General features: G+C 36.0%; 1 long non-coding RNA gene across 1 annotated transcript in view; it reads left to right on the forward strand.

Annotated features, from left to right (window-relative positions):
- LOC140525396 (uncharacterized) overlaps nucleotides 1-9,532 on the forward strand; it is a 33,392-nt gene extending 23,860 nt beyond the window's left edge. Inside the window, exons 4-5 of the long non-coding RNA XR_011974026.1 lie at nucleotides 8,405-8,520; nucleotides 8,722-9,532. This is a non-coding gene — a long non-coding RNA (uncharacterized lncRNA). The remainder of the gene's footprint in view (nucleotides 1-8,404; nucleotides 8,521-8,721) is intronic.
- The last annotated feature ends 7,431 nt before the right edge of the window (nucleotides 9,533-16,963 follow it).

A 16,963-nucleotide genomic window follows, 5' to 3' on the forward strand; every position in this document is an offset into this window, starting at 1 on the left:
TCCAGTTCCATAAATTACTCCCTAGATAATTTGGTTGGTATAGTACTTAATATATAAATCTATTTCAGTATTATTTCACTTTTATTAGATTGATGTGGCCCAACTACATGCAATGAAGAACTCTAATTATTTGTCTCACTGTATATCTATAAGGAGTGAGTAGGATATTTATATATGTATGTATGTATATGTGTGTACATACATAAATACATATATGCATAGCTATATACATATATACCTATATACATGCACTTTATTTATAAGGAGTGAATAAGAAGTAATTAGTTAACATTTTGCATATATGTCCGTACGTTAATGACCCAATATGCATTTTTAATATTTTGGAGACAGAGAGCACAATGTATAACTACATCAATTTTATAGAGCATGTGGGAGAAATGACTTTTTTGACATGTGTTTGTATGCCTCTCAGTCATCAGTCTTTAATCCAAGTTACTGAGAATCATTCAGAAAAGCCTCATATGTCTGTCTACTCAGCAAAGTGCCAGTGCTCACCTCTATCCATATAGGACGTCCCCTTTTTGATGCCTTAGACAAAGGTGCGCACACGAATCTCATCAATTTGACGTCATTCATAAAACTGATCAAACATTCACTTCACCAACTTCTTCCCTTCCTTTAATTTGTTCTGCTTGTTGATTTTTATCTTTCTAACTTTATTCTTATTTTTCAGAGATGTAGATATCTCTCTGAGGATTATTCCTTTGACCATAAAGTTTTGTCAAGGGAAGCTAGGTGATGCAGTGGATAGAGCACCAGTGCAGGAATCAGGAGGACTTGACTCAAGAGGACTCAAATCTCACCTCAGACACTTGACACTCACTAGCTGTGTGACCTTGGGCAAGTCACTTAACCCCAATTGCCTTATCCTGGATCATCTCCAGTCCACCTGATGAATATCTGGTCACTGGATTCAGATGGCTCTGGAGGAGAATTGAGGCTGGTGACCTGCATAGCCCTCCCTTACTCAAAACAAAGTCAAGTGCGAGTCATGTCATCATTTCTCTGATGGCATGGTCTTTGTCAATGGATGAACATATACACACAATTTGAAGTTTTATCACATTTTCTCATTGTTTTCATTCATGAATATAATTATTTATTGTTCCTATGATGAATTCTTTGACTGACTCATTCAGGTTGTCATTACTTAATATCCATTTAGAACTGTATCATTTACTCATATTTCATTGCTATTTTTTTGCCTTGTGCTGTGTAAAGCGTATTTATTATTTCTGTTTTTACCTGTTTGTCTTTTTTTATGACAACATATGACCAAATTTCATCAAGTGTTTGGTACATAGAGAAATCTCACTCACACACACACACACACACACACATACACACACACACACATTTTTATTACAAAGGTGCCAGCTTGTCTAATATAATTTTTCCAACAATTCATTCAATTCTGATTTTTCATTTTTAAAATATTTTTTTTGCATTTATCCAGGTTTGAGAAAGGTATATTACAGTCTCATGCTATCATTGTGTTACTTTTAAAATAACTGTTGAAATTCATCTACTTTATATGTTAAGAATTTAATGGTTATGTCATTTTGTGATCATACATTTATATTCTTATTTTTTCTTGGTCTATGCTGGTCATCTTTAAATAAAATATAGTTTTCCTGTTTGTGTTGACATTGTTGATTTTCATTGCTGCTGTGTCTCAAGCCATCTTTGCAACTCCTTTTTTTTAAGAAAAAGCTTTGTTGCAGCATAACCTATTTTGTTCTGTTCCCTCATTTTTCCTCCATATGCTTCTGTATTTTTAACATGTTTCATGTATGCATTATTTTCTGAAATTTTTTTTCTTATCCATTCCTCCATCATCTTTTTATTAGAGAGCTACCTGTTTCCTCCTTGTTCCATTAAATAAGAACAATAGTTCTTCAGTTCTGTTCTGCAAATTTTCCTCCCCTCTGAGATCTACATTGATCCATAATTGTTCTCTTTTCTATTTTTGTAACCTTTTAAGCAGTCTAATTCTTAGACCTCAATCTGCCCTGGGAGCCGTAACCCTCCTAGGACCATAAAAGAGGTTGTTTAAAGATGTAGCCACCAATGAGAGATGCCAGGTTCACTCTAGATATGAGGGCTGCTCAGAAGAGAGTGGGGAGCACAACCAGAGAGGACATTCATCTTCTTTGAGAATGGGGTGCCCTCTGGAATTTTGCCACAGATTCAACTCTCAGAGTTGTTGCTTAAACATGCAGCAGTCATGGGGGCCACAGGACTGCCTTGAGATGGCAGGCTGCCACACTGTGGCAAAAGGTGGGTTGGGTTGGGTGGGACGGGAGCTTCAGTTTTGTCCAATTTAAAATGAGGGGGAGGGCCTAAGGTCCCTTCCAGCTTTAAATCTTTTATGATACTAAGAAATTCTATACTTCAAAATATTTATTATTCAAGCACAATGGACATTCTATTCACGATAGATGGTAACAAAAATGAAAATTACCTGTTTGACCTTTGGTTATTAAATTCTCTAAATTGTACCAGGTTGTTTATCAGTACAAAATAGACACTGACTTTTGGCAGGCCCATTGGCATGGCTTGAAGAACCCAGGGTCATCTACCTCTTGGCATCAGAGTAGGACCTTAGTGGAGGACTATAACTAGTTATAATATGATAAGGGAAGCAGTGGGATATGGTGGAAAAAAAAAACAGTGGCCTAGGTAGAAACCCAGAAATCTGGATTCCATTACTAGCTTTATTATTTATTGATCTTAAGTCTTAGACACTTACTGAGCCTCTCCAGGCTTCAGTTTCCTCATCTCTCTAGAAGCGAATAATATGTTGAGAAAGTGCTTTAAAAGTTTCCCATCTGTAAATCATGGATTGGGTGACCTCTGATATACCTTTGGGCTCCTAGCTATGCCTTTCTCATCTTACCCTCTTCACAACATCCGTGAAGTGGGTTGTACAAATATTCTTCAGAGATAGCAGTGTCATAGTGAAAAAATCTGAGTACAAATTCCACTGTTGCTGATTAATAGCTATTACCTTGTGAAAATGTCTTTACTTCTCAGTCTCAGCTTTCTCATTTGGAAAATGGAGGTAGTAATACTTGGACATCTGTATCTCAGAGAGTTGTTGTGTGTTTAAAATGATATAATGCTTGAAGAGAATTGTGTCAGCTGTCATTACTATAATAACCTGCCTTGGTAACTAAATGATGTTTTAGGTTCTTTAGAGTCTTTTGATTTTATGACTTATCAATTCAGCTATATGAACCTGTGTGATAACCAGTGTCTGGTATATCTAACCTGAGAATGAAAAAGTATCCCTTAGAATTCAGTGCCAGAATCAGCTATTAAGCCAGCAAAGAGGATGCCGTGGAATTTGTACCAGCTGTGAAGCTCTTTTAGCACATCAGCTGTCCTCAGATGCTTGTCTGGACCCACTATATGCTGAAGGATTCTCAACGTCTTGCTCAGGTTGATGGGACTAGACTAGACTCTTGCCTCTTCAAACTGTGTTTTCAGGATTTTATGTCTTCAGTTCCATACCCTCCCTGCTTGAATGCACTCAGACATATTCCTTAAAATAGGAAATGTCTTCAGACAGAAGTTTGAACAGAAAAGGTTGGCATCATTGTGTAAGCTTGACTTGTGAAGTCACAATGCTTCTTGTAGTTGTCACTTACGAACCAGAGCAATATGTTCCTTTGACAGTTGCTTTCCAAAGATGCCATCCAGTTGGCTTTTCCCTGCATTTATAGGGAAATGCCTTTCAATCAGTCATAATGTCCTGTAGCTATAAGATCTAGTATGGGAAAGCATCTTAAAGAATCTCTTCCATAACGGGATGATAACACTTGCTATTACTTACCTTTGGAGGCTTGCCTTGAGTCTCCGATGGGATAGAAATATCTAGTATTTTACAGACTTTGAGGCACTATATAAATGTATACTGCTATCATTAGTCCAATCCTTCCATTTTACTGATGAAGAAATTTAAGCCTCAGAAGTCCAAGTGTCTCATTAAGCATAACATAAGAAGTAAGTAGGAAAGTTAGGAGCAGAGCCCAGGTCTTTGGCTCCAGGTTCAGTTTTCTCTTATTCAATGCTGCTTCTCATCTTGTGACTGGGAAAATAAGCTAGCAGAGTTTGAGTTAGAAGGTAGGAAAAGGGATAATATTGATGGTTTCTAGCAAAATTGTGGCACTTCTCATTTTCTCACCCTTTTCTCAAGCTGTGCATCTTTAGTATTCATCTTCTGTAAGATAATCAGTGAACAGCTCAAGTGCATGGTTCTGATAACCTTTGATGGTTCTTATTACAGAGCACTGTAGTTGAAGAATGAAGATTCTTCATAATCTAGTTAAAATGCTCTGACATTGTCTGTGTGATGATAAAATTTCAGTCAATTCAGTTTGCAAAAAAAATCAATCAAACCTATTGTTTGGTTTGGTCTAAATAGAGCAACTGATTGATTGGATGAATTTTTTACTTTTCATCTAGCCTTTGTGATTCAAGGCTGCGTCCATGTGATGCAATAATGACCTATTAAAAGGTGAAAGAAAAAAATCCTAAATCAACCCTCTTTACTTCTCAAATAGTTAAAAGTCATTTGATACCATGGAGTCAAAAAATAAAAAATCCACCCAATTACCTGATTAAACTTTCCTTTTTTCTTTTCTTTTTTAACTGTCTTCACCTAAGTCAGTCTGTGTGAATACATTGCCATAGATTAAATGAGAGGAGGAATATAACATAGTAAAGACAAGTTGATTTTCACTCCAAAAGACAACTCCACTTTTGTAGAGATTATGCCTGATGTTGTAATGGGATCAAAGAACATTTAATTAATTGAGAGCTTATAGAAGACAGAACTTATTGGTTTCGGGTCGACTTAGAATAGCTAGTGCTCTTTCATTTGACATGAGAGGTATCAATCATTAGGCTAAAATTCTAAGTTCCCTGAAATGAATGCTAACTTCTAATCTAAAGGCATTATGGGTTTGCCCTTCCGGTTATAATAGAGAAAGTTTGGAATGACTCACATGTCTTCTTTGTGCCCTTTCTAACAGCTCATCAAAAATGATCTAAGTACAAAAAAGCCCTATGAGGGGAGGACCAGAAAGAAAATCAGGGAATCCAGAAAAGATGGATGGCAATAGGTAGTGTTCATAAGATTTTTAGGGCTTTTATCATTACTCTCCTTTCATTAAATTTCCTTAGCTAGTGTTTAAGAAAGTCTCAATTATAATACAAACTAAATAGTTTGAACACAGGGATATTTTCTTCTCTGGGTTAAACATACATAAATACATAATACATAAATGTAATGCAATATATAAATATATGCAAAGACACAAAATGCATTGCCAACACACACAATACATATAATACGTACAAAGAAAATGAACTTTTCTTTCCATTCTGGCCTCCTATTGACCTCACTGTTTATTGTACTGGCATGCCTTTGGATCTGAACACAGTGACTTCCATAAAGAAGAAAATACTCCTTTGCTGTTGAGACTAGCTACTTTGGGTCAGTAGCACCACCCAGAGTTTAAACTGGGAACTCCATTCAAACTCAACTGCTTTGAAAACCCTAAAAGCCTACACCAAGAACACAAAACCAGATTCTTTCCAGAGTCTTCCACACTGGCAATGAGAACATAACTTTATTTTTTCACTTTTTATATCAAAGCCAAGATTATTGCTTAGAACACGGTAACAAGAGCTTGCATTTTCACTATTCATTGCCCCTGTCAATTTTAGATAACTCATTATTATTTTTTTCTGTAATAACATAAGAGGCAGTGTTGTTTAGAGAACGGATCTGCAGTCAGAAACCTGGGTTTTAATACAATTTTTCATATTAATTATGTTTTGTAGGTCACTTAATCCTTGTGAACCTCAGGCAGCCCTCTACTATTACGGGGTATATAGATGAGGTGCCAGTCACCATTTAATAAGCTGTTCAGATGCCAGGCAATGTGTTAAGTACTAGGGAAACAATGAAAGTAAAAAAATATGCTTTCAAGAATCTAAGAATCTTACATTCAAATTCTGGAGACAATATGCAAACAGCTATGTACCGTGTATATATATATATCTTATGCGCACAGTCATTTGTCTTCTGTCTCTCCTGGTTAACAATGTGAATTCCTTGAGGGCAGGGCCATATTTTGTCTTTCTTTGTATTCACAGTGCTTAGTAAATTCTTACTAAATACTTATTGACTGACTGGCAACTTGTCTATACATGGGTTTCCAAAAATCTTAACGTGTAGTTTTAAGTTTTAGTACCTTAAAACCACACTAAGATTTTTGGAGCACCCTGTATATTTGGTCCTGGATGTAATAGAGAGCTACTGTACTTTATTGAATGAGGAGTTGGCATCATCACTTCCGTGCAGTAAAGAAAATAATAGGTTCTTGATAACATGACAACAAATATACTATTTATAATCTTGAAGACTAGGAATTGGGAGGTGTGATTCCCTGCTTCTACTAGCTGTTGAAATTTCAGGATTTCTGGGATCTTTTTACTTTGGTCTTAGTATCAGTAAAGCTGAATCTACAGTATAATTATAGAGTTTTGCTCTAGAACGACAGATATTTAATAAGATTTACTGTGGAACTATAGCAAGATTAGTTCAATAATAAATATGTGCATGGTGTGTGTATATGTGTGTGAACATTTGCATATATGTGTATACATGTATGTTTGTATGTATATAAACACACATCTCTATCTATATACCAAGCACATAAAACATAGAACATAAGTGAAATCCTTAGCCCAACAACATGGAAATATATAAATAATGAATTCCATGTGATTAAAAAAATATGAATCCTTTACAGTACTCTTAAGAATAGAAAACATACAACTATTCATGTAAAGAGCATTATGAGTCTGACAGCTGGTATCTGTCTTTAGGCCAAGGGGAATCCTAACACATCTAGAAAGAGGAAAGAGAGAAAGAGAAAGCAATATTCGTTTGTGTGTGTGTGTGTGTGTGTGTGTGTGTGTGTGTGTGTGTGAAAGAGAGAGAGACAGAGAGAGACAGAGATAGAGACAGAGACAGACAGAGACAGACAGACAGAAACAGAGATAGAGAGACAGAGAGAAAGGAAGGGAGGAAGAAAGAAACAGAAACTGACAGAGACAAAAAGAAAATAGAGGAAGAGAAGGAAGGGAGAGATAGGAGAAGTAGGGGCAAAAGCATTCGTCTTCCTCAGTGGCTCATAGACAAGGACCCAAACTCCAGATTCCTTGTCTATTACTTCCAATCCAATTATGTCCCATGTTCAGTCACATTTGTCCCTTCTCAGCTTCATCACTTTAGAGGTAGGTAATACAATGCCTAGTCTCATTGAAAGCTCAGTTTGGAAAGTGAACAGATTTAAGTGCCTCCTCAGGGTTCATAGTATTGAATCAAACCAGTGCTACCTGTCCTATTTCTTTCTACAATTGGACTCGTCTTCCTGTCATCCACAGTTCATGGGGAAACAATGGTCTGGCAGAAGCTAGGAGGGAAAGGGGCAGGCTACACCAGTTTTCTCATTCCCTTTCAAACTATTGGGTATCATTTATCAATTGTGACATTACAAAGGGATATTAGAGATAGGGACAGTTTGTAATATTCTTCTTTGTGGGTTGACTCTGTACATCATCATACCTACCACATTATCAAAAAATGGAAGGAACTGAGGACACTTATAACAATCCATAAAGATATGTTTTAATATTCTTAGTTGAAAAGGCCTGCATCTATCCTGAAAAGAAGAGATGAAGATAAATGTTTTTTCAAGTAAGAGTAAACCATAAATTTAGAATGAATTCCCATTGCCTAATTAAGCAGCCTTAAATAGATTCTAAAGTTAGTTGTTAAATGTCTAAGATCATAAAATCATAGATTTAGGTCTAGAAGGGACCTTAGCTGTCAAGGAATCTAAACCATTCGTTCTATAGGCTCAGTTTCTGTTAAAGTTACTTGACTATGGTAGAAGAGACCATATTTGAGCCTGCTTCTTTTGACTCCAAATCCCAAACGTCTTTATAAAAAAGAAGTACTTAATTGATTCCTTGTCACTTGCTTTTGTGAGCCATTTATGGATTGTGAGCATGACCTGTGGGATACAAAGTAAAGTGGTGAATTGAGGATATGTCAAAAATTAAATTCATTCATTTAACCTGCTCCATCAACTTTGAGACACAGTTAGATTATTTCTTTGCCTATTTAACTTCATATGACCAGATAATTTATCCCCTCTCACTTTGTCAAGCATTACGAAAACTTGAAATTCATATTTTATAGCACAAATTTCCTTTTCTAGACAGCAGAATTTTCACATATTATGAACAAAATTCTATCATTATAAACTGATAAATTCTTTCCACTTTTTCATTTATGCAGCTCATCCAGTAAACGTATTACCATCTACATTAACGACGTCGAAAGTAGCCTACTTTAAGAGGAAATATGCAGAAGAAGAAGATTTACATCAAGATTACAATGGGTATTTTCCAAAAGTGAGTTATTTCCCATATTTGCTGAGCAACTACTTATCTGCCTTGGTTGGTAGGGCAAGTTTCTTCACTGGGAACTCCTTACACTGAAAAAATCAGTGTTTTTTTTTTCAAAGCTATTTCTTATTTACCTTGTCCTTGGTAGGAAAACCTGAGTGTTTCCTCTTCCAAGATAAAGTTATATTGATTATTTTGTCCTTACAGCACCTGATATTACCAGAAGACCGGACCTGCATTCTAAAACTTTCACTAGAGAAGCTCAGGTTTCTTGAAGACCCTGAAACCTATCTTCGAAGGTCTGTGCTGATCAACAATTTGTTGAGGAAGATCCACCTGGAGGCGGAGAAAGAGAGTTATGAATACTTTAAGGAAGCTCCATGTTATAGGACTGCTTATTCTGATACAAGAAAACGGCTGAAGTTTATGGTACAAGAATGTTGCTCTCAGTCACTCTATTATGAAGAGCTGCATTCGTACCATATTGTGCCTTATTCTGCGGAGAATGCCATTTATGGAATGGGCTACACTAGCAGCCACTTGGAGCAAAATTCTCAGTTGCTTATTTATAAAATGAATTAAGGCAGCTGTTATGTTGATTTCTTATTTTTGTTTCTAAATGCCTGGACTGTTTCTAAATGAACAGGATGCACTGACTGCTCAGTGCATTTGGGATCAAAGCTGAGATGCACTTTGAACTGAATGGAAGAGTACTTTGATTAATATTTAGCAGTCCTTAGTATCATCATATTGAATCAAAATTATGTCCATACATTCTAAAGTTTGCAGATTGAGTGCTTTTGGAAGCTGAGATCTCTTTTAAGATATAGTTTCTAATGTAAAGTTGTTCATGCAGATTTTTAGACATTGTCATCTCTGTTTGTTATACCACCATGAGTGGAGAATAAAATAAAATGAAAAAAGGAACAGATTTACCTGACAGTGTAGTCTCAATGAGGATGATGGGTGGTTTGAATTTAGCATCCTCTAAAAGATGACAAAATGGGGAAGTACTTTCAGAAATGCTTTGTGTGTTTCTAAGCATTTGTGCCAAAGCATTTGCTGGGCACAATTCTCAGCCTCGAGGGCTAGAATTCAAAATGGGGCAGAAGATCCTCTAAACTCAAAATAAAATAGTTTTTTTGGGGGGGGAGGGGGGAAGGAGACTTTAAATGGCTCCACTAAACTGTACTCAGTTTTACTCGTCTCATGGCTTAATAGCCTTTGTTGTTGAGCGTTAAAATTTAGTGAATCCTATGTCTGCTGTGGTGGGTCACAGTTTGTGGTGGGTCACTACTAAACAGTGATAATTTTATTTAATTTATTTAGTCATCTGTCTTGCAGGCTATGGGGCCTGGGGAAAGGGTGGGTGGGCAAACTTTTCCACAAACTGGAAATTGGTTGAGTTTTTTTCCTGTAATTATCAAGGCTGGAATAAGTCAGCAGATATGCTAAGATATTCTTTCTTCACAGTTTCAGCTTTGCACTGGTCTTAGCATTACTCTCAAATACTAATTGACACAGCGTTTCAGGGTGCTATTGGCATACCAGTTGAGATAATCATGTTTTGAAATGTGAAAGATGTTTATTTAATATATTAGATAGAATTATTAAATTGTTTGAGGTATTTGATAGCATTTGGGATTTGAGTATGATGTCCATTTTCAGTTTTTGGAGCTTTGTCTTATCAAGCATGTCATGTAAAAAAGATAATAAAGTAATCAAGCAGATTGGGAAAACTAATTGCCAAAGGTATACCCAGAACAAACCAAAGACTAGTGTTAATGAGGCTGTGGCATTGGAATGAAGAGCTGGAGATGAGAATTGCTTAGTAATAAGGAGCAACACTTCTGATGCTTCTGCAAACTAGGTATTTACTAATGTGTTTGTGGATCATTTTGGGACTCTTTACACAAAATAATAATGTTCCAAGGCCTTGCTTTAGGTGACAGATTACAAACCTTCAGTGATCATACTCCATCACTGATGAAAAGGTGATGATTTGTTATTATATGGTCCTGATGCTGAAAGCAGACTATTCACTCAGAAAATAATTTTCCATTTGAGAGGTTTGTAGTTTCTGACTTGATTCATGTTGTTTGTGCCCTGTTGTGAACTATCACCATGTTGATCATGGGTGCATTAGGTATCAAGGAATTTAAAATCTTAATTAGAAGGCACAGCAGTAGATTGCAAAGATATAATGGTGGACCCGGTGTGTATTTAATGGTACTATCAAGCCCAGAATAAAAAGCATTATAACAAAATGAAAAATCAGAATTGAGGTTAATACCCATGCAATGCAACTTGAATGAAAATTCTTAATAGAAAAAAATAAACCTAAATATATGGGAGCCAAATTTAGTCTAGAACTTCAAAAAATCTTAAAACCTGCCTTTTGCCCCCATGCCAAGAAAGTAGCTCTCATTTCCCATAATAGCTCTTTTATCACTTAGAGGTCATAAAACATAATAATATCAATTACAAAGGCTATGAATGTAGGAGGAGGAACAGAAAAAGGAATTTCCCTAACTAGAATTAGTAGTGGGAGATCTTCAGATTTGCACTGGAAAAGGCAATATATTTGGCTTGTGGACAAAATTTGCCTTTGAGAGGAAACCTAACGATATTAGATAATGCATGCATTAAAATACTTTTTAAATATCAGAATACATGTGAACAATATGTAATCTTGGGAAAAATTAGCATAGAAAAGGTGAAGGAATTAAAGGAACTTTTGTATCAAATGTACATGAATGAATTGCTATTGAAAATGCTACTTTATGTGGCAGAGAAGTAAGAAACTCTATCTCATTTGATCCCACATCATTTAAAGAGCTTGCTAATCTATGAGTGCATATGAAGAGGAAGTTGTTATTCAGTTGTGTCCAATTCTTCTTGGCCCCACTTGGGGTTTTCTTGGTAAAGATACTGAAGTGGTTTACCATTTCCTTCTCCAGCTCATTTTAAAGATGAGGAAACTATTAAACAAAGTTGTGACTTATACAGTCAGCCAGTTAGTAAGTATCTGGGGCTGAATCTGAACTCAGATCTTCCTGACTCCAGTCAGGTGTGAAGAGAAGTACCAGTGCCTAAAAATGAGTAACTTTTTGAAGATATGTTAAAATATTTCCTCAAAAAACTACAACAAATAAAAAAAATAAAGGCTATTTGAGGTAATAATTCATCTATTCAGGGCATTTATACTTTTTCATAAAAATTGTAATAGCAGTTTATTGATAAGGAGCTTCCCATTACTTTGAATACCAGTTGAACTATATTAGAACTATGAGATCTCTATTATTCTGAGTTAAGAAATAAGATTAAGGAAAATTAACCAGGATGGCATTAACTACTCTCCTGTTCTCCCCTTTACCTGTCCCATTTTCTCCTTTCCCTTCCCTGACCTGGGTGAAGTGAAGCCTTTTGAAACTTTTCAGTAAAATGCAGAGGACTGTTCTATATAAGCAATCATGAGTATTACTGATAGGATTGAATAATGCCTGTGGGTGTCACTAGCTGACTGGAGGCATGGTAAGAAAGTAGGCTAAAAAAATGGAAGCAAGGAAAGGCAAATGAAGAAGTGTAATGAAAAGTGCAATGAGGAGGGGGGGAAACAGTTTGAGAAAGAAAAGAAAGGGTGATTCTTTCCAGGACTTTTTGACTGCCACCAACAGTTGGCATATGAGCCTTTGGCTGTCCATTCCATCTGGACAAAGAACTCATTCATCTCCTTAGCTCATTGCTTTGCATTCACCAAGCATGCTGGATTGTGTTTAGTCCATATTCAATTGAACAATTTATGTGCTAAATTTAAAAATCTTCCTCTGTCTACATAGTCTGTTGAGAGTATAACTGAAAATGGAAAGATGCTATAAATAGGTGACTGATGAGCTGAGCAAAAGGCATGTGTATGGATGGGTCAGCCCAAATACCTACACCGGGTCTCAAATCACATCCTAGTTTTACAAAATGAGCCCTCATGCACCAAGAAGTGAAGGAAAATTTAAAGGTAAGGGCTTGTTAACTGGGAGCCTAGGCTTTTCCCAATGTTCAAACCTGGAAAGATTTAATAGGTTTATGCCTCTGTAGGCTGTTGTGAAAGGAGAATCCCAGGTTGTAATGAATCAGAAGCCAAGTAATCGTGGTTCATATTTTGCTATTAGCAACTAATTGATATAGAAACCAGGGTGTAGAAACCACAATGCAAATCACACAATGTCCCACTCCCTTCAACTTCCTTCACTGTTTTCCCCCTCATACGGGAACAGCATGAACAAATATAGCTGTAAAAGGGGCAAAAGTCACAAAAGGGTAACAGCCTGAGGATCATGTCAAAAAAGCAGGCAGGGCGAGTCTTACTCTATTTGTCTTGGTGAGGTATTAGGGCCGTTGATGGCCAGAATATGAGTGTATTTATCACTTGCTGACAGTATGTTATATGAGCCTCAGGTCTTTTTTTTCTTTTTTTTTTTAAAGTACCAACTCAAGGAGTCACTTTCCCCTTCTCCCCCATCGGCTCCCTCAATCCCTGAATGCTTTCCATCACTGCAAAAGTGTGTATTTGGGAGAGTCCTCAATGCCTGGGGCCAGGATGATCACTCTGATTTGCTACACCTTAGGATAGAGCAAGTAATTGTGAGAGGACAAAGGGACCTCAGCCTACTGCACCAGTTGAACTTTCTCTGGGAAGAGGGTTTTTAAGAGTAGGGCCAATTAGTAGTCATTGCTGTAATCTAGTCATTCCTGGACTGATCTAGTGCTTATTGAAACAATAGTTCTCGGTCTTCTTTAAGGAACTTTACAAAAATGTTCATTTCATTTTGTGACTTACAAGCTTACTTCAATGCCACATGATACTTTGGAGTTTATTCATTTTATTAAATATTTAAGGGAAAGAACTTTCATTTGAAAAAAAAATATAGAAATTTTTGATGAACTTTCAGAAACTAGAATCCAATGCAAACAAGTGTTCTTAATTAACTGAAAATTTATGGTGTATATAGTTATATATGTGTCAATTTAATAAATTCCCTTTTTTCAAACTTCATTGATAGACATCAGGTATATGATAAGTTTTGGTTGCCTGTTTCTTTTCCTTGAGGGTCCTTTCCCAACTGCAGCAGTCCACGTGGGGCTGAAAACTCTGGTCTGAGCTCTCATGTTAAAATAATTCTCTTTCTGTGAGTATTGTCAGTAGGTTGTAGCTCTTAACCTAAAGAACTTTCCAACCAGAAATATACACAGCAGGACATAGTTTTCTTTGAAAATAACTTTTTTTTTGCAACATGACTTTTACGCCTCAAATGAAGATAGTCAATTTAAACAGTGGAGAAATTAGGATGAACCCCTAAATTAGAGTTACATAAAATGACATAATACTCATTTTCCAAATTAGCTGAAAATCCTTTCCTCTTTGAAGGATGATGTAAAGTTTTATATGTTAGAGGAGAAATGGTGAAATTACATAAATAAATTACATGAAATTGTCTAAAATTATATATAATTTTATTTTTATTTCAAGTGTAGAAAAAGTATATCTATGTATATACATCATATATATGGAGTTCCAAATCTTAAAAGTTTAGGAAATGATCATGTGACCATTTATTTTTTCTTCCCGTACCACAAGGGACAGTCTCAGAAATGGGAGGTCTATTAGGTACCCATAGAGCCAGGTCCACAGTTAGCAAGAACTTGATACTTTCAGACTTGGCTCGATCTGGGAGAGACTTGAAAGACATTAGACATTAAACTTAAATCTCTGACTTACTGTGATGGCTGTACATGACAGTAAACCCACATGTGAAATGATGAGGAAAGAAACTTCCTTGCCACCTTTTGCAGTGAACTCTCCAGTTTGTGATCTTGTTATAGATCTCTTGGGTCTACTTAGTTGTAAAGGTTTCTTTAAAGCAGGGGGATGACTAGTGTAAACGTGAGAGTCACATGCATTTTTAAATCCACGCATGCCAAATTATTTCTTATCAGGGTATCTGTAGGTCATACATAGTTGGTATAGCTATTGTGAAATATATTGTCATAAATTTGCCATAAACCACTAATGAAAGAACAAAAGCAGAACATTTACATCTATGGAAATGCACTCAAATGTCAAACAGATGGTGTTCTACAACATTTATTTGGAGAATATATACATCTGCTATATAATCAGAAATATGCTTTTTCACATTTTAAAATATGTTGGTTATGGTTAAAGTTTTTATTGGATTGTTTTCTAAATGAAGAGATAGAAAAAGGTAAATGTATTTTAAAACATTTGACATGATATTAATAAAATTTTATTTCTGGTGAAATAAAGGTGCCTTGATTAAATTCTAAACAAAGCCACGAAGCAAGGGAAATGGGATTGCAAACATTTACTATTTCTCTGATGTCTCCTCAATTTCATTTTTCTTGCTTTAAGAGCACCTAGATGTAATGATTTGACATTTTATTTTCCACACAGGAAAATTTGCTTAAGGCCTTGGATGATTCTCTCAGGACTTTTGGAGGATTATTTTTTCCCAATGCTCCTTGAAATGGTTTTCAGTTTGTATCTATTATCTCTACACATGTGTCAAGACATAATGCTATGACAAGCTTCAGAATCAGAAACATTATTTTTTTCCTGCCAGAAGAGCAGAATGAAGACAGTCTTCAAAACTGAACACAGGTTTTGAATGCGGTACAGTGGAAGGAATATATAATTTAGAGTTAGACGACCAAGTAAAGTCTTGGCTCTGCCACTTCTTTCCTATGTGACTCTGTGCATGTTAATTCACCTCTTTGGGCCTTAGTTTCTTCAACAGTAAAACAAGGGCACTGGACTAGATGACCTCCAAGGTCCTGTTAAGCTCTAGATCTATGATCGAAGGACCATAGGCTCTTAGAATTCTATGGATCAGAATAGCTTCTCATTCCAAGGTAAGCAAGACAGAACATTATTAGTTTAACTGAATCAGAAGAATTCAACAGAGCAAGAAGCATACTTCTCTAGAAACAGTTACCTCATTTTAGATGTTTTTTTAAAAAAATCAAAATTGTAAGGGAATTAGTCAATTATCTTTAAAAATAGAATGGGTCGTAAGAATCCAGCATACCAATGAAGGCAAAGACTTTGACTAAGGAGAAAACTGTGTAATTCCTACTTAAGTAATTGTGGAACAACTGAACCATAAAATAAAAGAAGGTGTCGTATACATATCATTAAACCTTATACTACAAGGTTGGACTCTAATGGGAGAGGAGCCATTTGTTTTTTCTCCAAGATAGCATGACAATCTCATATGTTGTATAAGTGCCTCATACAGTGTTTTGCTCATATTTGGTACTCAATAAATGTTGTTGACTGACAGTTTTGTTTCTTTTTAAATGTATTTTCATGTCTGGACTGCTTGTTCTTCCTGTTTGGTGGTATTGGGGTGGAGGGGTTCACTTAATCAGATACTCTTTTAACATGAGCATACACTAGTCAGTTTTAGCTTTTGCTACTTCCTTAAGGCTTGTGAAAGAAGAACCACTGACATACACTTTCAGAATACACTGCAGAGTTCTTCCACGAAAGTACAACTATCATGCTTCATAACAGTTTGGGGTAATCCTGAAGTCTCAAAAATCACTCTAAGCAGTGAGTGAAAATAAAATGAATTCTGTATATTCCTTTCAGGAACCTTTAAATGTGTCTACAAAACACTTCCAAAATATTAGAAGGGAGAGAAAGGGAGGTATTGGTGCTTTCAGTTATTTGTTGCAATAGAAAGACATCAAAAACATTTTGCCTTTTGTTCCACAGCCTTAAGGGTCTGGATATGTTTTAGTTTTCTGAGTTCTCCTGGCTGATTTTCTACCACTCATGAATCTTAGGGAAAAATTCAGGTGCAATAACCATTGAAATGCTATGATATTTTGCACCTGCATGCACACAATTTGTAATATTACAAAAGAATGTTTTTTAAAGAGGAAAGTAAAAATGTATGAATCAGCAAATATTCCATCGAATGATTCTTGCAAATCTGTATAGTCTTAATAATTTAAAGGAAATACCTAGAAACACTTATAGTGTTGAATGTGAAGGTTCTTTTCACAGTGAGCTTCCTGGAAGATTTATCTGGGTGGTGTTCTTCACACCTCCTACTCTTTCTGATGATTCCAGTGGTACGGTTCTTTCTGCAGACATCATTACCCCCAGCAAGGATTGACAGTGTTTTCAGTCATGCCTCCTTGTTATAACTTCTTTTACTGTTCTTCAAAGGTCCCAGAAGTTGTTTCTACTTGGAAGTATTTTTTGTTGCTACCACAGTGGGACCCCCCTGTACTCCCACCAAAAAAAAAAAAAAAAAAAAAAAGCAAACATGTAAGGCTTCTTGGTTGAAAGGAAATATGGTTCCCTGTACAGTATGTTTATAACAGGGGAAATACTACTGGTTCTGGAGCAGTAGAGACTACC

This window comes from Notamacropus eugenii, chromosome 1, assembly GCF_028372415.1.
Source record: "Notamacropus eugenii isolate mMacEug1 chromosome 1, mMacEug1.pri_v2, whole genome shotgun sequence".
In the NCBI taxonomy this organism is placed as follows: Eukaryota; Metazoa; Chordata; class Mammalia; order Diprotodontia; family Macropodidae; genus Notamacropus; species Notamacropus eugenii.